Source organism: Oryctolagus cuniculus, chromosome 13 (genome assembly GCF_051225735.1).
Source record: "Oryctolagus cuniculus isolate XC-2025 breed Fujian yellow rabbit chromosome 13, ASM5122573v1, whole genome shotgun sequence".
Taxonomy (NCBI): domain Eukaryota; kingdom Metazoa; phylum Chordata; class Mammalia; order Lagomorpha; family Leporidae; genus Oryctolagus; species Oryctolagus cuniculus.
The window spans coordinates 8,708,388-8,732,271 of record NC_142879.1 but is presented as its reverse complement, the minus strand read 5'-3'; positions in this window follow the sequence as shown (position 1 = coordinate 8,732,271).

Genomic DNA, 23,884 nt, shown 5'->3' with positions numbered 1-23,884 from the left:
CTCTCTGTGTGCAGCACATCCTTAAGCATCTTTTGCAAGGCTGGATGGGTCTTGACAAATTCTTATAATTTGTGTTTGTTACAGAAGGTCTTTATGTCACCTTCTATCAAGAATCAGAGCTTTGCAGGGTACATTATTCTGGATTGATAGTTAGACTTGGAATATATCTCACCATTCTCTCCTAGCCTGTAGGGTTTCTGATAGAAGTTCACTCTGAGTTTAATTGGAGATATTCTGAAAGTAATCTTGTGTTCCTTCTGTGCACATTTTAGAGTCTTTCCTTTATGGAGAGTTTCATTACAATGTGCCACAGTGAAGATATTTTCTGGTCATGTCTATTAGTTGTTCTAAGTGCTTCCTGTATTTGGATTCCCCTTTCTTTCTCCAAACTAGGGAAGTTTTCTCTTATTATTTCACTAAAATGGCCTTCTAATCCATTTTTCTCTTTCCATGCCTTCAGGAACTTGTGGAACGTGTATGTTATTAGTATCCGGTAGGTTCCCAACAGTGTTTATTAGTTTTCTAATTTCTTCTTCTTGTCTTTGGTCTGACTGTATAATTTCCTGCAATTTGTCTTTTAAATTGGATATTCTTTCTTCTGGTTCACTGATTCTGTTGTTAAGTCTTTACACTGCATTTTTATTTTTTTCCATTGAATTCTTCATTTCCAATGTTTCATTTTGCTTTCTCTTTAAGATCTAAATTTCATGGGAAAAATTTTCTTTCATGTCATGTACAGATTTCATTAGCTCATGCACTTGCTTCTAATTACTTCTAAGTAATCCTACGATCATTTTTTTGAACTACATTTCTGGTATTTAGTTTCTTCATGTTCACAATCTAGTATTGAAGTCTTGTATTCCTTTGAGGGCGTCATGTTGTGTTCCTTATTCTTGTTTTTTGAATTGGTACCAATTGGTTTATTATTTGGCATTTGTGGAGAAACTCCTTGGTTTCTTCTTTGTTTCTTCACTGTGGCAGTTTTTATCTTTGTACTATATCTCTGTGGATTAATGGCGTGTCTATTTTTTCAGCCAATACCTAGAGGCATATAGTGGGTGTGACCAGGAAGCTCTGTTCAGTACTCAAGGATGAAGTGAGTGTCAATGTTGACACCCAGGTAGTCATGGTAAATCTCTTCTTTTTAATTAATTTTTTTTATCAGAGGGGAGGTTTGCTCTGCTCTATTGGCATAGACTCAGATCACCTCCTCTCCTCAAAGGACAACAGTGCCTTGGGGATAGCCCCAGTGGTTATACTATTTGTCTGCACTGCCCCTAGGATCAGAGAATCTTCACAGGCCTTGGTCTAAACACACATTTCCCTCACCAGGGAATCAGGGAGCCCTGAGCATATGAATCCTCCCATGGTGACTGCTGAAAGTCCCGTCTATGCCCTGAGCCCTCTCACACAGCCTTAGTGTTTTCACAGTCCTGCAGCCTTGGTATTTTCACAGTCCTGGCACACAAGCCTCCCACAGTCATGAGCACCCAGCCTCTGATCAGTTCCTCCCACCAAACTCAAGAGTCTCTACTCAGGCTGGTTGCTGGGTGCAGACACGAGCTGGCGCAGCTGTTATTTATGTCCAAAATGGTGCCTGCTGTCTATCGGCTTGTTAAAGGATACTATTGTAGATGATCAGGGAGAGAGAAACCTGCTCTCCCCATTTTTTCCTCCTCTAGTTTGGCAAGTATGCTATTCCCCACAGAGCTCTAATCTGGATTCCCTCCTGGCTCTTCCTGGAGCTTTATTACCAGTGGCTTGGGTTGTTGCAGTCTGGTCTCATCTCACTTTCCAAAGCTGATATGGAGGCTCTCGGCTGCTGGGGTCCTGAGTTGTGTGTATCCATACCCTCCATCTAGGTCCACTGTGTCCCTCTAATTTGTGTGGAGTTTCCTCTGCCATTTTTTCCCTAACTCTTTCCTGAGATTGTACTCTCCGCACTTTTTATTAAACTATCTTCTCCTAGACTGGAGCAGTTAGTTCCTTCCCTACTCCAGTCAAACTCCCAATATTTGCTAACACTAAATTTCCTGTATTTTTATCAATTGTTTAACATATTTTGTGACTCCTTTGTTATGTTGATTATATCTGACTTCTCCTTCCTTTTACCTGTTTGTTGCCATCCCTGTTTTTCTTTGTTTTTATATTTAATTCCCTTCTATCTGAAGTTTTCTTTTCTTTTTTTTCTATTTCTTATTTCAACTATTACATATTTTTATGATTTATTTCTTCCAAGACAAAATTTTGCTATTTAAAATGATCTGAAAGACTGCCTTTTTGATTTATATTATTCAACTATATTGAAATTACTGCTATGTAAGAACTTACTTTTGCAACTTGCTTTGTATTTTCTAGTTATCTTTATTATTTCTTCTTTTTTTATTCTTTTTCTTGGCTTTCATTGGGTTGTTCAACATTTTCTACTACATAAAAAGCACACATTTTATATTTGTGGACATACACATTTTAGTTTTGTGTTTTCAGTTGGTTAAGCTGGGAAATATCTGTGTCTTTTCCCTGAATAAATGCCATGGTCTCTTTATTCTTCAAGTTGTGTTATCATGTGCAATTAGGTTCTGATTGTAACAGTTGTGCAATTGATTTGTTGGCTTTGTATATTTTCTACACAATCATAAACTACATTAAACGATTAATTTACTTAAACATACACATACACACTCTCTCTGTCTCTCTCTCCTTCCCTTGATGTGTTGATTTTCTCACTAGAATGGTTCCTCTGGGTCTATGGGACTATTGCATTCTACATAGTGATCAATATCCATATATGAATATGGAGCAGAAACACTGTTCTGCAGAGCCTGCCATTTAACCCTTCCATTTATGGTAATTTGATTATCAAATATTGGCTCTGAAAATGTTCTTCTTTTGGGGCTGGTGCTGTGGTGCAGCGGGTTGAAGCCCTGGCCTAAAACGCTGGCATCCCATATGGGTGCCAAGTCTAGTCCTGGCTGCTCCTCTTCTGATCCCACTCTCTGCTGTGACCTGGGAAAGCAGTAGAAGATGGCCCAAGTGCCTGGGCCCCTGTACCTGTGTGGAGGACCTGGAGGAAGCTCCTGGTTCCTGGCTTCAGATCAGCACAGCTCCAGCTGTTGCAGCCATCTGGGGAGTGAACCAGCGGATGGAAGACTTTCTCTGTCTCTACTTCTCTCTGTAACTCTGTCTTTCATATAAATAAAATAAAAATATTTTTTAAAAAGGAAAAGATTCTTCTTTGACCTGATGCTGGAGTGTTCAATGTCACTTTCTTTCAGAGTATATAATCTTACAAAGCTTTTAGAAATTTCTTTTACAGTTAATTATTTAGAATTTATCTTTTAAAGTGATGTTATATTCTCATTGGATTATTTTTGTAGTCATAATTTCAGATTTTTTGTGTGTGTCTGGAACTTCAAGTATGAAAACACTGATGCACTTACCACTAACTGCATATATTTTAGCTTTGCTTTTGCATTGCAATTGCTTCTATCAATTTTCTTTTTAAACAATACTCCACTTTTAAAAAAAAATTATTTTATTTATTTGAAAGACAGAGTTACAGAGAAAGGTAGAGACAACAACAGAAAGAGAGGTCTTCCATCCACTGGTTCACTTCCCAAATGGCCTCAATTGCCAGACCTAAGCTGATCCAAAGACAGGAGCCAGGAGCCTCTTCTGGATCTCCAACATGGGTGCAGGGGCCCAGGGACTTGGGCCATCCTCTTCTGCTTTTCCAGGTGCATTAGCAGGGATATTGATTGGAAGTGGAGCAGCTGGGACTTGAACCAGTGCCCACACAGGGTGTCGCTCTGTGCTACAGCACCGGCCCCTCAGTTTTCTTCTGGAGAGTTTCTTAGATGATTTTCTATCTGTACACGTTCTACTCTTCCTCCTAGCTACTAATATTTAAACTGAAGCATGGTTTCCTTTACAAGTACTCTGTTTGTTTGTGCTTGTTATCGTTACTTGCCTGTAACTCTTTTCAGGATATTTTAGACATATTTATTGTTGTTATTAATCTGTCAGTTATATTGATTTTTGCAGAATGTAAACTATCTAGTTTGTAGTCTTACATATATTTTTGTTTCTCTGATTTCCTGTTATTCTCCCTCCCCCACCCTTGGTCTCCATTTCAACTACTGGAGGTACTTAAGAAGCGAGGGGAGAAAACTTAACTTTTGTTTTTAAAATATATTAAAGGGAGGAGGTTGCAGAATGTCTGCTAAGGCAAGGAGATGCAGTTGCCCATCCTGTGGGTGACTGTTTTCATCTAATCAGGCTGCCATAAAAAATTCCATATACTGGGTGGCTTCTAAAACTCAGAAACGTATTTCCTATAATTCTGTGGGGAGGGATGGGAAACTCAAGATCAAGTTTCTGAGAGGTTAAGTGTGGTGAGAGCTTGATTTGGGTGCATAGGTGGTTGCTTTTGCCATGTCTTCATATAGTAGAAAGGCATGGCAACTCTCTAGGACCTCTTTATAGAAGCACTAAATCCATTCATCAGGGCACCATCATCCTGACTGAATCACCTTACAAAGAATCCCCCACCCCGAACACCACCACATTGGTGATTAGATTTAAACCTGTGAATTTTGGAGGATTGTAACCATCGAGATTGTAGCAGGACCTTCTATCATAGACATTTTCTGGATCCCATACTTGGGTACCAATCTTTTTCAAAGTCTTAATTTTTCAGAGTTAGCCCAATATGTTTGGAGATGCGGAAACACATTTGTCTTATCTTTTTAGGCATATTCTATAACTATTCCAGACAGCTCTGTTTCTAAGGCCAGCCAGATCTGGGTTGAGCATTATGGAAATGAAAAAAAACGAAAAACAAAAAAACAAAAAAACAAAACAATGTGCAAGCTTTCCTTCAGTGTAAACTGTGAACAAGGAATAAGACTCTCAATCATCCACTCTCCCCCTTCTCTTCTAATTCACCATTCATCTCAGAACTATGTAACTGTACATATCCACTGTACTGGGTTAAGGGATGTACAGATGTATTATGAACTAACTGTAAGTCATTATTTCTGGATGTCTCTGGAAGAAATTGATATTGGAATTGGTGGACTAAGTAAAGTCCATCATTGTGGACTGGTGTCATCCAATTCATTGAGGGTCTGAATCAGACAAAGAGGAGGAGGAAAAGTGAGTTTGTCTCTGGGATGGTCTCTCTTGTTGAATAGGGATATCCAGCTTCTCCTGCTCTTGCATATTGGACCTCCTGGTCCTAAAATCTGGGATTTACACCAGCCTTCCCCTCCCTGTCAGGCTTTCTGCCTCAAACTATATGATGTCTCCAGCTTTTCTGGTTGGTAGGCTTGTATATGGTGTATCATAGGATTTGTGTGTGTGTGAGTGTGTCTCTAATCTCATAATAAATGCTCCCTAATATCCTTCTCTCTCTCGTTCCCTCCCCACTAACCACCACACACACATCTTACTGGTTCTGTTTCTTAAGATTCTATTTGTCTGGAAAACCCTGACAAATACATCTTCTCTTTCCTTCACAGTCTCTGACTTCTACATTAGTTCTACAGATCCACAAGACTATCTGGTTTTCATAATGAAAGGAGGACAGTCAACCATACTGTCAGTATTTTCAAGGGTCATCAACAAGTTACAAAGACAGATTTCATGTAGAGCATGTTTGTGAATATTGAAACTACATTTCATGAAGGCAAAACATGGCTTGATTAGAAGTTTTAGCAGTAGATTTATTAAGCATTATAACTGGGAAGAATGAGATCATTCAATACATACAATGAAATATATGGTGATATAAATTAAACAGTTCTGTGTTTATATAATTATTTAAATAATTCCTCTTTATTTTATGCTAGGCTTGAAGGCACATAATAGAATTTAAAATCATGACTTTAGGTACAAAGAAAACTATGAAAGATTGCTCAGTAAACTTTTCAACTCAGTGGCTCAATGACAATAGTGACAGCTTTTGCAATTAGTTTAGGCTTTTTGCTTCTTGAGGCAACTGTAAAATCCACAGTCATATATTCACTTTCCGGTGAAAATGGTACACATCATAAAAATTGTAGTTGAGTTAATTGGTGCATTGGCTGACAGATTCAGAAAAGAGGCCAAGCCCTGAGCCATCCAGTTATTGCTTAAACTGCTCTGGTATAACTATATTGGCTAGGATCACTGAGAAAGCTATGCTTCCCATGCTTATATAAGGCAAAAATTGAGAACTCGGGTATCCAGGGATGTCAGTCTGGCACTTTTCATAAGCATCAAACACTCATGAATTACAAAAAATAAAAAAAATAATTTACATGAAGATATTTTATAAATATCAAGTAATGATGCTATGTTATTCAGAAGTGTGTGGTAAGGAAACTTTCTGGTACTAGATGGAAGAAAATTTGTGAGTGACATAAAGTATATCTATTCTGAAAGTTAGACATTCCATTTTGAAATTTATTGTAGCCTAACATCTTAATATTCAAGCAACTTGGATCATTTTTCTCATTTGATGCCAAAGTCCTCCCTAAACTAGTGGAAATGATCTTGGATTCATTTTTAAAATATGCCTCTTTGAATATTTGTGTAGAGTAAGAATTCCTGTTGCATATTCTGAAAACAGTTTTCAAAAGGCAAAAAAAAATTCTTTAGGATAATTATCCTTAGACTGGATTCTTTCTTTTTAGGAGGGAATAAGAAGAACCAATGAGAAAGGACTTCCTTACTCATTTTCAAAGTAATCTATATCAAAGAAAAGAATATTTCCTAAAATATACCGAGTATAAACCAACAAAAATAAAAATGCTTCAGAATAAAATAGGTTTTTCTTTATAAATCCAAACCCTCAAATTTTTGAAACAGGTAGTTCCAAGAAAGAACTTATTTTTCAGCTTGAAGTTACTGAGCTTTGGACATAGACTGCCTGAATATAGAAAAAAAGGAAGCCGTTGAACACAGCTTTAAACTAGCTCTATTGTTAAATCCCAGATCTATGAAATAACTATTGTCTTCCTGCTTTATTGACTTTACTCATGCATATTTACACCTTTGTGGGGACACTGGGATTTCTAGTTTTCCTTGGGAGACTTGGATTTGTCACAGTTGATAACTGGAGGAAGACTTATGGGGAAACTAATGAAGTTTAAACATCAGCACATTTTAGCCTTCAATGCTTTTAGAAGGGATAGTGGTACTGTGTTCAAAGCACCCCATCCATGTTAAACTTTGCAAAAATATGATATCTATAACTAAATTCCATCAGAACCACTGTATATTTCCACTTCAATTGTGAAATTTGGCTAAAGGCAAGTTAAGTTGGGACTGTATTTAATCTCACCATGGTTTCCTTTTTTTGGTCTAAGTAACTGCATTTATTATTCATTTTATTTTTATAATATTTTTCATTAAAGAAGACTCTCAAATTGCAAGTGCTTTGAACTCTCAAATCCAAGAGCCACTCCTGTGAGAAACCCTGTTAATCTATAGAACATTTGACTCTTTCAAAATTCTTCCTGTGAATTCTTTCTCTTCTGCTACCATAAGGTCTCCCTTATGGAGTATCAACCCGTTGAAGTATTTCCCCTGCTGGACATGCAGGGTACACTTTTTGAAAAAGAGAATCTTGTTACATCACTTAAAAAGTCTACTTTTTGTATGCCTGGCATAAAGTCCAAAGTGCTCACCATAACTTGTAGGATAGTGGATATTGTGAGTATATCCTACACAATTGCAGCCCTTCCTCTACCACACAATTACACTCTGTTTGCTGTTACAGGTGTGAGGCTTGATCCTCCTCTAGCAACCCCTTCCTACCAAACAAGCCCTTGGATCTGGCCACGGTGTCCCAACAGTGTGTTTTTCTAACCCTTGTAAAGCAGGGCTGAGAGGGGGAGGGCATCCGTTTCCATGAGAACTTTCACTTGCAGGGTCTTGGGATTGAGAAAGGGGACTCTAGTCAGATTCTTCTGGGCCTCTGAAATGTGTAGTGATACAGAAGTGGGGCTGCAAAAAGCAAAGCTTCCAATTTATATAAAGTATAACACAGCAAAATAGCACCGCAGGGAAGACTGGAAAGAGGGGAAAATGAAGCAGAAGTTAAGACCCAGGTGGCACCAAAGAAACAGAAGGAAAATTGACTCCAGGTACCTTTTTTATGACATATTCTGGTCGTTCGTGGGGTCTGGTTTCCTCCCAAATCTTGGATCCTAGTAGACACACCTGGATTCCTCTCCCTCATCCTTTCTTAGGCAGACATAGTGGCTTTCTACTGGTAATGAAACAATCCCCATAAAACTTAAGGACACTAGGTTCCCATTATGCCCTGTGGTCACTTGACTCAACACATTGGCATATTTCTCTGCTTATAAGCTCTGCCCAGCATATGCTCCCGCATCTTTAGCCTCTGGCTCCACATCTTGCCAAAATAATTCTTTCCTACTCATATAGCAGAACATCTATCCCAGGAAGTCTTCCTCAAATACTCAGACTGACTCCCTTTATTTCTTATTATTTTGAATAGACAATGTGAGGATGCCAACTTATGTTGTTCACAATCATATTTGTAACACCCACATGCTATTTAGTCTGTAGAGGATGGATCATATTAGTTATGGAGGAAAACAAAAGTGTGGAAGGAAGGGAGAAATGAAAGAAGACAAAATTAGTAAGGAGGTAGCATAAATGCTGTGGTCCCGTAACTTGGACAAATCATGTAAGGGAATGGCCCAGATAACTCTGAAATTATCAGCTTTGTGTGTTCTCCAAGGGGGTCCTTTCTTATATGTTAACCTTCTCTACTCTGAGACATAGCACATAGAAGATAATACATAAATGTCTACTGATCATAACCCATACAGTTTACCTGTTCTTGATAAACGTGGTAGCTTTGTCTAAGAATCATCTAACTTTCATTCATTAACTCATTCATTTGTTATAAATTTACTTTATGCTACACATTGAAGGAGAAATGTAGGATGATATGGAAGTACATAATCTATTATACCGAAGTTAAGAAGATTTGCACACTAATGATAGAATGTACATCTTTAAGTCATTTCTTTAAAAAGATTTTATTTATTTGAAGGGAAGAATTACAACAGTGAGAGGGAGAGACAGAAAGCAAGGTCTTCCATCCACTGGTTCACTCCCTAAATGGCTACAAGGGCTGGAGCTGAGCCAATCTGAAGCCAGGAGCCCAGAGCTTCTTTGGGTCTCCCATATGGATGCAGAGGTCCAAAGACCTGGGTCATTTTCTGTTGCTTTCCCAGGCCATAGCAGAGAGTTGGATCCAAAGAGGAGCAGCTGGGACAAGAACTGGTGCCCATATGGAATATTGTTGCTGCAGGCAGAGGATTAACCTACTGTACCCAGTGCTGACCCTGAGTCATTTTATAATTAGATTTTTGTTTCATAATTAAAGGACAAAAGTGAGTTGCTTCCTGAGAGAGGGAGGAAGAGATAAGGGGGATTTTCTTTTTTTCCCAGAAACCTTTTATTTAAGGAATACAAACTTCATGCATTTCATAAGTACAACTTTAGGAATATAGTGACTCTCTCCACTGTATCTGCCATATCACCCTTTCTTCCAACCCTTTTCCGCCTCCCTCTCCTATTACCACTCTTATTATTTTTACTAAGATCTATTTTCAAATAGATTTATACACATATGATTAATTCTAAACTAAGTAAAAAGTTCAATAAATTGTGTGAAAAAAAGCAACTATTCCTCAATAGTCAAGACAAAGGCTGTTCAAATTCATTGCATCTAAGAGAGTTAATTCTGCTTCTATAGATTACCTTTTAGGAAGTCTATTAGTTATCACAGATCAGGGAAAACATATTGTTCATGGAGAACACATGTCCTTTTGGGACTGGCTTATTTCACTAAGGGAGATACTTTACAGTTTCATCCATTTTGTTACAAATGTCAAGATTTCATGTTTTTTTTTTTTTTTTTTTTTTTGCTTTGTTTTGTTTTACCACTATGTAGTATTCCATTGTGTATATATCTTATAATTTCTTTATCCAGTTTTCATTGACAGACATTTGGGTTGATTCCATATCTTAGTTATTGTGAATTAAGCTACAATAAACATGGGAGTACAGATTACAGATTACTCCTTCATACGTTGATTTCATTTCCTTTCGATAAATTCCTAGGAGTAGGATGGCAGGGACATGTGGTAGGTCAATATTCAGATTTCTGAGATTTTCCAACCTGTCTTCCAGAGTGGCTGTACCAGTTTACATTTCCCCCAACAGCGGATTGGGGTACCTTTTCCCCACATCCTTGTCAGCATTTTTTTGTTGATTTTTGTATGAAATTCATTCTAACAGGGCTGAGGTGAAACCTCATTATTGTTTTGATTTGCATTTCTCAGATGGCTAGTGATCCTGAGCGTCTTTCCATGTGTCTGTTGGCTACTTGGATTTCCTCATTTGAAAAATTCCTGTTTAATAAGTCCTTTGCCCACTTCTTAACTGGGTTGTTTGTTTTGCTGTTTTGTTTCTTGATCTCTTTCTATATTCCAGTTATTAATCCTTTATGAGTTGCATAGTTTGCAAATATTTTCTCCCATTCTCTTCACTTTACTGAGTTCTCTTTTGCAGCACAGAAGTTTCACAGCTTGATGTAATCCCATTTGTCAATTTTGGCTTTAATTGCCTGTGTCCCTAGAGTCTTTTCCAAGAACTCTTTGCCTATGCCAATGTCTTGCAGGGTTTCCCCGGTGTTCTCTAGGTAATTTGATGGTATCAGGTCATAGATTTAGATCTTTAATCCATTTTGAGTGGATTTTTGTGTAAGGTGTAAGGGGTCTTGCTTCATTCTATTGCGTGTGTAGATCCAGTTTTCCCAGCACCATTTGTTGAATAGACTTTCCTTGCTCCAGGGATTGATTTTAGCTCCTTTGTTAAAGATAAGTTGATTGTGGATGCATGGGCTGATTTCTGGAGTTTCTATTCTGTTCCATTGGTCTATCCATTTGTTTTGGTATCAGTGCCAGGTATTTTTTATTATAACTGCCCTGTAGTGTGTTTTATTGTATAAGATTGCTTTAGCTATTTGGTTTCTCCCGTGTTTACATATGAATTTCAGTATCATTTTTTTCTGTATCTGAGAAGAAAACCCTTGGTATTTTGGTATGACATTGAATCTGTGCTTTACTTTTGGTAGTATGGAGATTTTAATAATATTGATTCTTCTAATCCATGAACATGGAAGATTTTTTCCATTTTTTGTGCCTTTTCCTTTTTGTTTCTTTAATGTTTTGTAATTCTGATCATAGAGATCTTTAACATCTTTGGTTATTTTACTCCAAGGTATATGATTTTTAAAAAATATGTATTGTCAATGCGATTGATCTTTGAAGTTCTTTCTCAGGCATTTCATTGTCTATGTATACAAAGGGTATTGATTTTTTGTGTGTTGATATTATATAGTGCCACTTTACCAAACTCTTATGAATTCCAATAGTCTGTTCCCTGAGAATTTTGGATCCCCTGTTTATAGAATCATGTCATCTGCAAATAGGGATAGTTTGACTTCCTCCTTCCCAACAATTTTTATTCCTTTGATTTTTTTTTCCTAATGACTCTTGCTAAAACTTCCAGGAGTATATTGAAAAACAATGGTGAGAGTGGGCATCCTTGTCTGATTCTGGATCTCAGTGGGAATGCTTCCAACATTTTTCCCAGTCAATAGGATGCTGGCTTTGGGTTTGTCACATATTGCCTTGACTGTATTGAGGAATGTTCCTTACATGTGTGATTTGCTTAAGGTTTTCATCATCAAGGGATGTTAGATTTTATCAAATACTTTCTCTGCATATATTGAGATAATCATATGGTTTTTGTTCTTTAGTTTGTTAATGTGATGTATCACATTGATTGATGGGTGAATGTTGGAACATCCTTGCATGCCTGGGATAAATCCCACTTGGTCTGGGTGAATGATCTTTCTGATGTATTGTTGGATTTGATTGGCTAATATTTTGTTGAGAATTTTTCTGTATATGCTCATCAGGGAAATTGGTCTGTAGTTCTCTTTCTCTGTTGTATCTTATTCAGGTTTAGGAATTAAGGTGATACTGGCTTCATAGAAGGAGTCTGAGATAATTCCCTCCCTTTCGATTGTTTTGAATAACCTGGGATGAATTGGACTTAATTTTTTAAATGTCTGGTATAATTCAGCATTGAAGCCATCCAGTCCTGGTTTCTGGTCTGTGAGTCTAATTGAAGGTCTTCTGAAAGTAATCTGAAGTTTCTCTTGTGCATGTTTTAAAATCTTTTTTTTTTTTTTTTTTTTGCCTTTACTGTGGATAGTTTGACTATAGTGTGTCATGATGAAGAGCCTTTCTGGTAATGTCTGTTAAATGTGCTGTGGCATCCTGTACCTGAATGTCCGTTTCTTTCTCCAAATTAGGGAAGTTTCTGTAGTTATTTCACTAGATAGGCCTTATAACCCATTCTGTTTTTTCCATGTCTTCAGGAACTCCTATGACCCATATGTCGGGTCATTTGATAGTATCTCATAAATCTCTAACACTGTTCTTTAGTTTTCTAATTTCTATAAAAATTCTGGAGATTTGTCTTCTAAATTGGATATTCTTTTTTTTTGCTTCACTGAGTCTGGTCTTAAGGAATTTCACTGTATTTTTATTTGTTCTATTAAGTTCTCCATTTCCAATATTTCATTTTGATTTCTCTTTAAAATCCCAATTTCATGAGAAACATTTTCATTCATAACATGTGAGGATTTCTTTAGTTCTTGAATTTGCTTCTGAATACTTCTAAGTAATCTTGTGATCAGTTTTTTGAACTCCGTTACTGGCATTTCATCAGTCTCTTCATCTTCACATTTAGTATTAAAGTGTTGTTCTTTTGGGGGCTTCATGTCATCTTCCTTATTCTTGTTTTTTGAATGCATTCATTTATTATTAGGCATTTGTGGTGATATTTGTTGGTTTATTTATTTATTCATTTTTTCCCTTCTGTATAGCTTCTATATTTGCCTATTCCTCTGTGTCTTTGTGGAATGTCTGCTCCTGTAGTGAATACCTTGAGACATGTGCTGTGTGTTGTCAGGGAAGCTGTATTCAATGCTCCAGGGAGTGTCCAAGGTAATACTCTAGTTGGGCATGGTAAATCTCTTCCTTCCCTCCCTTCCTTCCTTCCTTCCTTCCTTCCTTCCTTCCTTCCTTCTTTCCTTCTTTCCTTCTTTCCTTCTTTCCTTCTTTCCTTCTTTCCTTCCTTCCTCCCTTCCTCCCTTCCTTCCTTCCTTCCTTCCTTCCTTCCTTCCTTCCTTCCTTCTTTTTAGCAGAGGGAAGGTTTGTTCTGCTCTGTTGGAGTATTCTCACACTTAACTCCTCTCCTCAAAGGAGATCAATGCCTGATTGCTAGCCCCCATGAGTAGTTTTCATCTGCGCTGCCACAAGAACCAACAAAGGTTCTGTGCAGTCCTCAGCATGAACACAGATCCTGAAACAATGACCCTCACTAGGGAATCAGGGAGCCCCAAGCATGTGGAACTGCCCACAGGGACTGCCCAAAGTCTCAGCTACACCCTGTACTCTCCCACATGGCCACAGTGTTTTCCCAGTCCTGGCAAACAAGACTTCCAAAGTCATGAGCACCTAGCCCCCTGTCAGTTTCCCAGCCAGACTTAGGCATCTCCTCTTGGCTGGTTGTTGGACGTGTGGACACAAGGTGGTATAGCTGTTATGTATGTCCAAAACGGCAGCTGCCCTCTTCTCGCTAGTTACAGGATGCCAGTGCTGGGTGGTAGGGGAGAGAGAAACGTCCTTCCCCTTTATTTCCCCTCCAGATTCGCAGGTACCTTGTCCCTCATAGGGCTCTAAGCTGGACCCACGCCAGGCTCTTCCTGCAGCTTTATCACCAGTAGCTTGGGCTGCTGCATTCTGGACTTACCTCACTCCAAAGCTGGTACTGAGACTCTTGGCTGCTAGGGTCCCAAGCTGTGTGCATCCACTCCTTCCATGTAGGTCCACAGTGTCCCCACAATTTGCATGGCATTTCCTTTGCCATTTTCTCCCCAACTCTTTCCTGAACTTACACTCTGTCCATTTTTTTTAAACTGTCTTCCCCTAGGCTAGAGCAGTAAACTCCTTCCCTATTCTTCGATCTTCTCCATCTCCCAAAAACTGACTTTCAACACATTTAAATTGAATAAATTTGCCTACTAAAACACTTGATTTTTAACATATTGGTCAGATCCTGAAATTACAGTATCTAAGTAACTCTGCAGAGAATATATTTTGTGCAAAATGTGAATGATACTCCACATTATTTCTCTATCTGTAGAACTCACAAGGTGTTTTTGGAGTCTAAGAAAGTAAATCTCAGAGTGAGAATAGTTTGTGATCATTTTCTTCTCAGATTATAGTCAATAATTGCATTTGTCTGTTAAGCCTCAGAAAGTACATGTTAAGTTAAAACATAAAAGGAAATGATGGAGGCCCTGAATTATGAAAATCTTATACATACAGAGGAATGAGTGAACTGCATCATCACTCATAATTGTGTGACTTTTATCTTGTATGTAAAATATGATAGTTACTGATTTTCCCATGTATATAATCATAAAAAATATATAAAATATACTGTATAGATGGATTTTGCTTTCTTATTGCCAGAGGAGCTTCACTAAGGATCAAATACAAAGGAAGTCTCACAATTAAAGCTGAATCCCCTCTTCATATTTGCTTGGCAAAAATTAAGATCCAGCATTTTCACTTTTGGAAAATGTTTCCTTAATTAACATTTGTTTGTCCTAAACATTTTTGTCAAGCTTTATAACATAATGTGTCTTAAGGTCAAGCTCATGTTTACAAATATGTACTTGGGGAAAATATGATGCTTTTGTCATCCCAGATTTCCAGAACCCAGTGGGATGCCTGGCTTTCAGTAGATGTTTATTGAAGGTGAAAGTAATTAGCTAAGTGATAACAGAGAGCAACTAATTGAGTTTCTATGCACCAAGTTAATTATAGTGTTTAGAGCTATGAACACTAAAATGTGATACTCACCCTTGAAAAACTATACAAGGAAGTAACTTACTAAGTATGTGTGTACATAAAATAATACTTGTTTTTATAATTTCTCCATACAATGTGGTTATTCAATTACATAAATGGCATTAAATCTGGAAAGACAAGCATATTACAAAAATTTCCAGAGAAAATAAATTACCTCACAAACTTGCGTCTCTAGCTGTATTACTTGGCATATGTTTCTGGCATCTTTAAACACAGTGATAACTAGCATGGCTGCCTGAATCTTGGAACAGAGCTCTAAAAATAGTTGACATTTTGCTGTTTCTATAGTAACAAGGAAAATGGCTTCCTCCTCTAGCCCTGCTCCCACAGAGCTTAATGTTCTGTCTAGATTGCCTATACACCATACTACCATGTTATTGCAGTAAAAACTACCATTATTCTTTCCTTATGTCTTTGATGTGTCTTGTAACAATCTGATCACTAGCATAACAATCTGATTGTTTGACTGGAATGGTTAAAACATCCAGTTATTTTTCAAGACACTGAGTTTTATCTTAAAAAAGAAAATGGTAAGACCAGGCCAGACTTTCACATGGTGTGATTTGAACTATATTGGAAGGCTCCAATGACTCCATCTGCCTCAATATCTTGTATTCTCCAGCGGGAAATGATCATTGGGATTAAATGATTATCTTGTTTGTGAACTGATCATTACTGGCTATTTGGAGATGCCTAACAAACCCCATAATTTTGGGCATATCTTTTTGTATTCATACCAATTCCAGCCTCCATTTTCCTCCATGAAATTATTAACGTCCTCAGTGTATGTGTATGTGTGTGTGTGTTGGAGGGGGGGTTGCTTGTTTTATTCCTAAGGAATCCTTAGCATTGTAATAAACTTTGCTGGGTGTGTGGTTGGTTAAATAAAACATGCTTACTCTGGGAGTATAAAATTGATTTCAAGATGTCATGTATATTTGTTAAGGTTATTTAATTTTAATATGTGTCTCTCCATCCCTTGACAACTCCATGGAAACAATATATCAGTTACTGATTGCAGTAGGAAGAATGATGTCCCCTCAAAGATGTTCAAGTACCAATTCCCAGAAGTGGTGAATATGTGAGGCTACATGGCAAAGGGAATTTAGGTATGGATGGAATTAAGGTTGCTACTGAGCTGGCCTTCAGTTAGGGATATTATCTTGAAGTATTTTATTGGGGCCAACATGATCACATTAGAAAAAGGGAGAGCAAGCAGATGGTGGCCTGTCCAGGACCAGGCAGGGTGATGTTGGCTTTGAAGACAGAGGAAGAGGACCACGAGACAAGAGAAGCAGATGGCCTCTGGAAGCTGGAGAAGCAAAGGGAGCAAACTACTATAACCTCCGAAAGGAATAAAGCCCTACCTTTAGCTCCCTGTTGCACTCTGATCAACAGAATCGTGAGCTCCTACATCTGTGCTGTTCTCAGCCTTTATTTTGTGTATGATTTGTTACAGAACTGGAAACTATTATGGTAGAGAACAAAAAAGAATTTCCAGGTAAAGGGAATGGATCTAGAAATAGGGGATTAGGTAACTTTCATTTTAAAAAATACTTTTATTAATCAAGGGGTAACCAAATTTTGAGAACAGGAAATGAAGCAAAATGAGCATATACATGTTTCTTTAATATTTTAATTTTTCTGTATTTATAATTCTTTCATTTTTGCATCTTCTCATTGGAAAACTCTGGAGTTTAGTACTTTTTATTATAATATTTGAAAGAGAAGTAGAACAAACTAGTAGGGAAAGAATAAATCAGAAATCAAATCTCCAGTTTCATTGATTGTCAGCAACATTTTATGCTGTGGCTATAATCTTTATTATACTGATTATTTCTGTGTGATTGTGTGCCACAATTCACCAACTTTGTACCGTTGATTTAAAAAGTGCGTGACTTCACTGCTGACATTATCAATAATATCTTATATATGGATGATATTTAATGTTTTAATCCCTTTACATTGAACTAGATGATAATTCTCATCTTTTTCTTATCAAGACTAGAATAATCACTCTGTATAAGAGAATGTGTTCCAAATTATTAAAAAGAACATTATATTTAATATTAAAATCAAATTAATCTTTAACACAGCTGCTGCTTTTGAGATACTTTATTAGTTTCTCATTCCAAAAATCTGATGTTGACTCATTTATTTAACACCATCTATTGGTATCATCTGCTGTGAGCAATGTCTGTGGATCAAGATTTCAGAGGTAATAAGCAGTGTTTGTGGTTTGTGCTCCTGAACGTGAACAGTTGTGTGAGATCTCAGGAATCATTCTGTTGGGCAGGCGTTGTGACGCAGAGGGTTAAACTGCTCTCTGCCATGCTGGCATCCTTTATGACCCCTGGTTTGGGGACTTGCTGTACTGTTTCCAATCCAGCTCTCTGCTAATCTGCCCGGGGAAGCAGCAGCAGATGGCCCAAGAGCTTGGGTCCCTGCCACCCACATAGGAGATCTGGATAGTGTTCCAGGCTCCTGGCTTTGACCTGGCCCAGCCAGGGGGTTGTTGCAACCATTTAGGGAGAATGAACTAGCAGATAGAAGATTCTCTCCATGTCTTTTCCTCTCTCTCTGAAACCATGCCTTTGAAATAAAGAATACATAAATCTTAAAAAGTATCATTCTGCCCCAATTTTATCCAATCTAAAACTGACTGCACTTCAATTATATTATCTAAAAATGTTCTGATCAAAATTTTTTCTTTGATATGTGTCAAATACGTGGTTTTATGGGGAAGAATAACATATTCTTATTTATTGTTACTAACTATAATTTTGGCTGATATCTGGATGGTGGTTTATAAGGGAGTAAGAAGGAAATAAGGAGATGAGACTTCATAAGATGCTGTTGTAGCGGTTCAGATGAGTGAGATGGTGTCTTAGTTTAGGAGAGTCACGGATTAGAAGGGGATAATTCAACACGGGTACAGTATATGGCCTGCTGTAAAGTTAAATTAGGCAGGGCATCCAAATAGATAAACTATGAAATTTTAGAAAGGGGTTTGGGGGAGAAACATAGATTTGGGAGACTTAAACTTTTAATATATAAATGGTACATAAAACTATGAGGGCTTATGGTATGTCTAAAGGAAATAAGATTACGGGCACGACCTGGGTGCTCCAATAGCTAGGATTTGAGCAGAAACAGAAGACCCAACAAGGAAGCCTGGGGAGATAGTCTGAGGTAGAGGAAAACAGGAAGAAGTGACACAATAAACCCTGAGGAGTGAATACTTTTTAAAAAAAAAAAGATTTTATTTTATTTTTATGTGCTTTTTATAGAAAGCTTTTATTTAATAAATATAAATTTTGTAAGTAAACTTTTGGATTATAGAGGTTCTTTCCCCTATACTCACCCTCCCACCCCCAAACCATCCCATTTCCTACTCCCTCTCCCATCCAATTCTTCATTAAGTTTCATTTTTAATTATCTTTATATACAGAAGATAAATTCTATACTAAGTAAAGATTTCAACAGTTTGCACCCACACAGACATATAAAGTATAAACTACTGTTTGAAGACTAGTTTTATCATTAATTCTCATAGTACAACATATTAAGGACAGAGGTCCTACATAGGGAGCAAGTGCACAGTGACTCCTGTTGTTGATTTAACAATTGAAACTCTAATTTATGATGTCAGTGATCACCCAATGCTCTTGTCATGAGCTGCCAAGGTTATGGACGCCTCGTGAGTTCAAAAACTGCAACATTATTTAGACAGGGCCGTAATCGAAATGGAAGTTCTTTCCTCCCTTCAGAGAAAGGTACCTCCTTAAAAAAAAGATTTTATTTATTTATTTGAGAGGTAGATTTACAGAGAGAGAAAGAGAGAGCAAGAGACAGACAGAAAGGTCTTTCATACACTGGTTCACTCCCCAGATGGCCACATTGCTGAGGCAATCTGAAGCCAGGAGCCAGGAGCTGCTTCTAGGTCTCCCACACGTGTATAGGAACCCAAGCACTTGGGCCATCTTCTCCTGCTTTCCCAGGCCATCACAGAGAGCTGGATCAGAAGAGGAGGAGCTGGGACTCAAACCTGCACCATTGTGGGATTCCAGCACCACAGGCAGAAGCTTAACCTGCTATGCCACTGTGCCAGACCAAACACAGTTTTTGACACTGACAAACCTCAGACCTTGAAGGATGCAAATAACATAATCCAAAATATTTCCCATCAATTCTTTTAAAGATTTATTTACTTATTTGAACTTAAGAGTTACAGAGAGGCAGAGGCAGAGGCAGAGGCAGGGAGAGAGAGAGAGAGAGAGAGAGAGAGAGAGATCTTCCATCTGCTGATTCACTCCCCAGATGGCTGCAATGGCTGGAGCTGTCCAGGAGCTTCTTCCAGGTCTCCCACATGGGTGCAGGGGCCCAAACACTTGAGCCGTTGTCTGCTGCATTCCCAGGCTGTGGCAAAGAGTTGGATCGGATGTGGGGCAGCCGCGCCTTAAACCGGCACCCATATGGGATGCTGGCGCTGCCGTAGCTTTACCCGATACATCACAGTGTTGGCCACTCCTATCAATTTTAAAATCGAGTAGTTACTGTATTTTTTTTACCTCAAGTCTTCTAAGACCAAAGTAAATATACTGTTTATCATATTAAACTGTACAAGTATGTCATTTGCATAATAGATGTTGCCATTTGGATATTTTGGTCAGCTTTCCAAAATGTCTAGCTTTTATCTAGCAGATATTTACTCACCCAGCCAATTTCAAGTACTTGTTTTATTGTATTTGAAACAATAAATTATCACTACACAAAAACCTGCTTCAGCAGAGTTAATTTACTAAAAATTGTTGGACAAATACTTCATTACCTCCTTATAAAGAGAAATCAATTGCCTTTTTTATGCTTCATTTCAATTCAGTGACTAACTCTTGAGTGCCTATTGTACTACATATTGCTCTTGTTGCTGGATGTTGAAAGGATAATAAGAGCTTATACTTTATGATAAGTATAGCAGTCAGGTTGGATTTGGCTCAAGTGACCAAATCATAGGCGCTCAAACAAGGCAGATGTTTATTTCTCCCTACTGAAAACATAACCAAGGATATCAAAGCAGTCCAGCATTGAAAAAGACGATAATTATCCAGAGTACAGTGTCTGCTGTTTTTCATGCCATCTTCTACACTTGACTTCCACCTTACAGTGTCATTTCTGTGTATTTTCATTTTAGCTAGCAGGAAAAAGGTAGAACACAGCATCAGTCCTTCTCTTTAAGGACATGCCTCATACGTCTTATACAGTACATCTGAGATCCCTTAGATCAGAATTCAATCATTTGACACGACACGTATAAAGTAGGCTGGAGAAAGTAGCATTTATTATGGGAAGTCATGATGGTGATCTAAAAGTTTGAGTCCCTGTTTCTAGGAAAGAAGAGAACAGTATCAGGGACATTTTGGAGTGAAGATATTTACATAATTTTATAAAAAATTAAGTGATTTGCCAAAAGTAATGACAGAATAACACAGAAAAATGAAATCCCTTCCAATTTCAGTGTACCAAGAAAGATGTAATGTTCCCTAATCTGAGTCTTGAATTGTAATGAGTTTTGCAGACAGTTGGGAGTGGAGGCAGAAAAAAGTTTGCGGTAAAAGAAAACAGTGTAACATCATCCAAACAAGAAGCATTATTCACGTTAGTAAGAATCTACAATTAAATCTGCTTTTGTTTCCTAATGGAAAGATTAGTAATTTGTGGTGTATAGGACTATAGAGTTAGGTAGGTATAGCTTACAGAGAGGTTGTTATGTTATGCCTGGGAACTCAGATTTGCTTAGTAGACTTCAGGCTTCACTAAAGGACTTGAAGCAGAGGGCTGACATTGTCCAAGGTGTGTTTGTAGTGAGATCATTCAAACGGGAGTGCAGAGCATGGATCTGAAGCAGAACCACATTGGAAATAGAGACAGAGTTTAGATGACCACAACACTTTGGGAAGACGAGGAGCGTCTGAAGTAAGGCAAAGTGATGTGAGCATTGTCAACAATTTGGCTGACCTTTGACCTGGGTTTCTAGGAGGGAACCTCCATACCCTTGGGATTTCAGGAGTGAAGTGGTAATCCCCCTCAGACTAAATCTGAGCTTATGCTAATGAAGTGATTCTTAGTGAGCCAATGGATGGTTTATGCTAATGAGATCACTCAGGAGGGGTGTGGTCCCATGTACCTGCCTGACCTCTGGGCACTCAAGGAGACCTGGAGATTGAATTCAGTGCAGGGCCAGTGATTCCATCAATCACACCTATGTAATGAAATACAATACAAACTCTAGACACGGAACCTGCAGTTGGCTTTCCTGGTTAACAGTGCTCAAGGCACATTGGCTCTTTACACCTTTAAGTGACAGGACAGTGCCAGACCTTGACTGGGAGCTCGGTATTTCAGACCCATCTTGATCTTGCCCTTTGCATCTTTTCTCTGCCTAACCCTGATTTGCTTTAAGAAAATGGTAATCCTAAGCATGGCACTTTCTGAGTTTTGTGAGTTATTCCACTGAATTATTGAAACTTAGATGTGAGTGGGACCCACCAGATTTGTTATCAGTTATCCAAAGCACAGGTGTCTGAGAACCCCTAGCACGAGGCTGGTGTGTAACATCAGGGCAGTGAGGTTTTGCCCAGTTCCTGTTGGTTAGCATTGTACTGCAGAGAGTAAAATGGAAGAGGGGGGGGGATTTTGGAATTTCAGGTATAAAATAAGCTAGACTTGATCACTGGCAAACTTCCAAGCCAAAGAAAGTATGAGTGAACTCAAGGCTAAATACCAAATGGATTTTGTGTAAATTGGAGTTAGATTCTCACTTTAGGATAATTAAGCATGTTTACTGCCATGAGTGTTTGGTGAAACTTGAGGTTGTCCATGCTGTGGCCCATTTTCTGACACAAGGGACTCTTCCAGAGATTGTACGATGTTTAGCACAACTGGTAGCTGACTACCAGATCTGTATTCAAAATGCCTAGATAAACTTCCATAACAAACCTTGTTTATTGAGAACCACTGGCTGACATAGAATGAAAAAAAAATAAACATAGATAAGAGCAAAATGCTGATGAAAAACAAATGTAAGTTAATAAAGGAGAAGCAGAGGAGGCAGAATCCTGAGAATGAACAGTAAAATTGTTAGAACAATAAAGAGAATATGATACCATGAAAGCAAAGGGAGTTGATTTAATGAGTAGCAAACAAATTAAAGATTGAGAATGTTTTTTTAAAAAGAGAACAAAAGGATTATTGGTGTCTTTTATGTGCTAAACTAACAAGTGGGAGGATAATTTTCAGACTTTATGGATTACCTTGCTGGCTGTTTTTTAAGACCAAGAAATTTTGTCTAAATGCTAGCTAAATATTTGGATAAAGGTGAGAAATTCCACATGAAAATTTGCAAATTTGAGTATGTAAAGTTAAATGAAACAGACAGTATACAATATCTAGAATTCTGTTTTTACTTTTTTTTATCTGAATTTCAGCATATATTATGATTTATATCAGTAACCAGAGTAAACTTGTGACTGGCCTTGCTATTTTTCACTCTAAATACAGATGTTCAACCTATACTTATTCAGAACATAAAAATACATTTCCATTTTAGTAGAAATTAAAGGTAAGAATTCTGTTTCACGAGGTACATATATGAAGAATATCAAGTTCAGTTTTACAATCTTATTTTGTCAACTCTGAATTTAGAAATGTCTATGCATCTGTCACTGCTATTAATATAAGGTGATATCTCAGTAACTATTTGTGATTTTTATAAATTTATAAATATATCTTTTCATTTTATGTTGATCTTAAATAAATAATCAAAAGGCAGGCTTACACTTCCTCTGTTATTTGAAATTGGAAAAGATATAATTTAGATATTAGCTTGAGAAAATTTTGGAAAAATGATTTATAAACCTGCATATTCTTTATCAACTAGGCAGTGCTCATTTAGGAAACTAATTTAAAATGGAAAAACATTCCTTTGCCATGGTATATTTTATGTATCTATGAACTATATTGAATCTATTCTCTTTGTATTAGTATCACATTAACATGAAAAAATAAATTATCAGGTGGTTAAAAAAATTGAAAAATGATGACATGAAGCCAGATTGCTACATGTATGCACCAATGGCAGAAGATTAATTCTCCTTAGTAATCATTGACTTCATATTCCCTGAGTTTATTTGATGCAGGTATATATTATTTGAAAATTATTGTTCAGATTATATTTTTACTGGGGTTGCCCAGGATTACCAGATTAATCCTTTTAACAAAAATAAAACATGAAAATTTTATATGAATTTTTGAAATTATCAAATGTCAATTAAATTTACTTACTTGAATCCTAATTTCAATTAAAATTAGCTACATAGGTAGGTTGACTTATTTTTTTCTCCAAACTTTATAATGAATTAGACAGTGTTCACTTACCCTACATGGTTGTTCTCCCTTATCCATTCCAAGTTTTCTAGTGGATACCTGAATCACAGATAATACCAAACCCTGTTTATTACTGTGTTTATTTCTATACATACTCATACATGCCTAAGATAAAGTTTAATTTATAAATTAGGCACAAGAAGAGATGAACAATAATAATCAATAATAGAGTAGAACAGTTAGAGAAATCAATTGTAGTATGCTAGTATAACTATTCTTGTACTTTGGGACAATTATTAAATAAAATAAGGGTTACTTGAACATAAGCACTGGGATACCATGACAGTTGATTTGATAACCGAGAGGGCTATGAAGAGAACAATGGGCTCGGTGAATAGAACCTAAATATACTAGACAAGCATGAGTCATGATCTTGGTGGGGAAAGGAATGTGACATG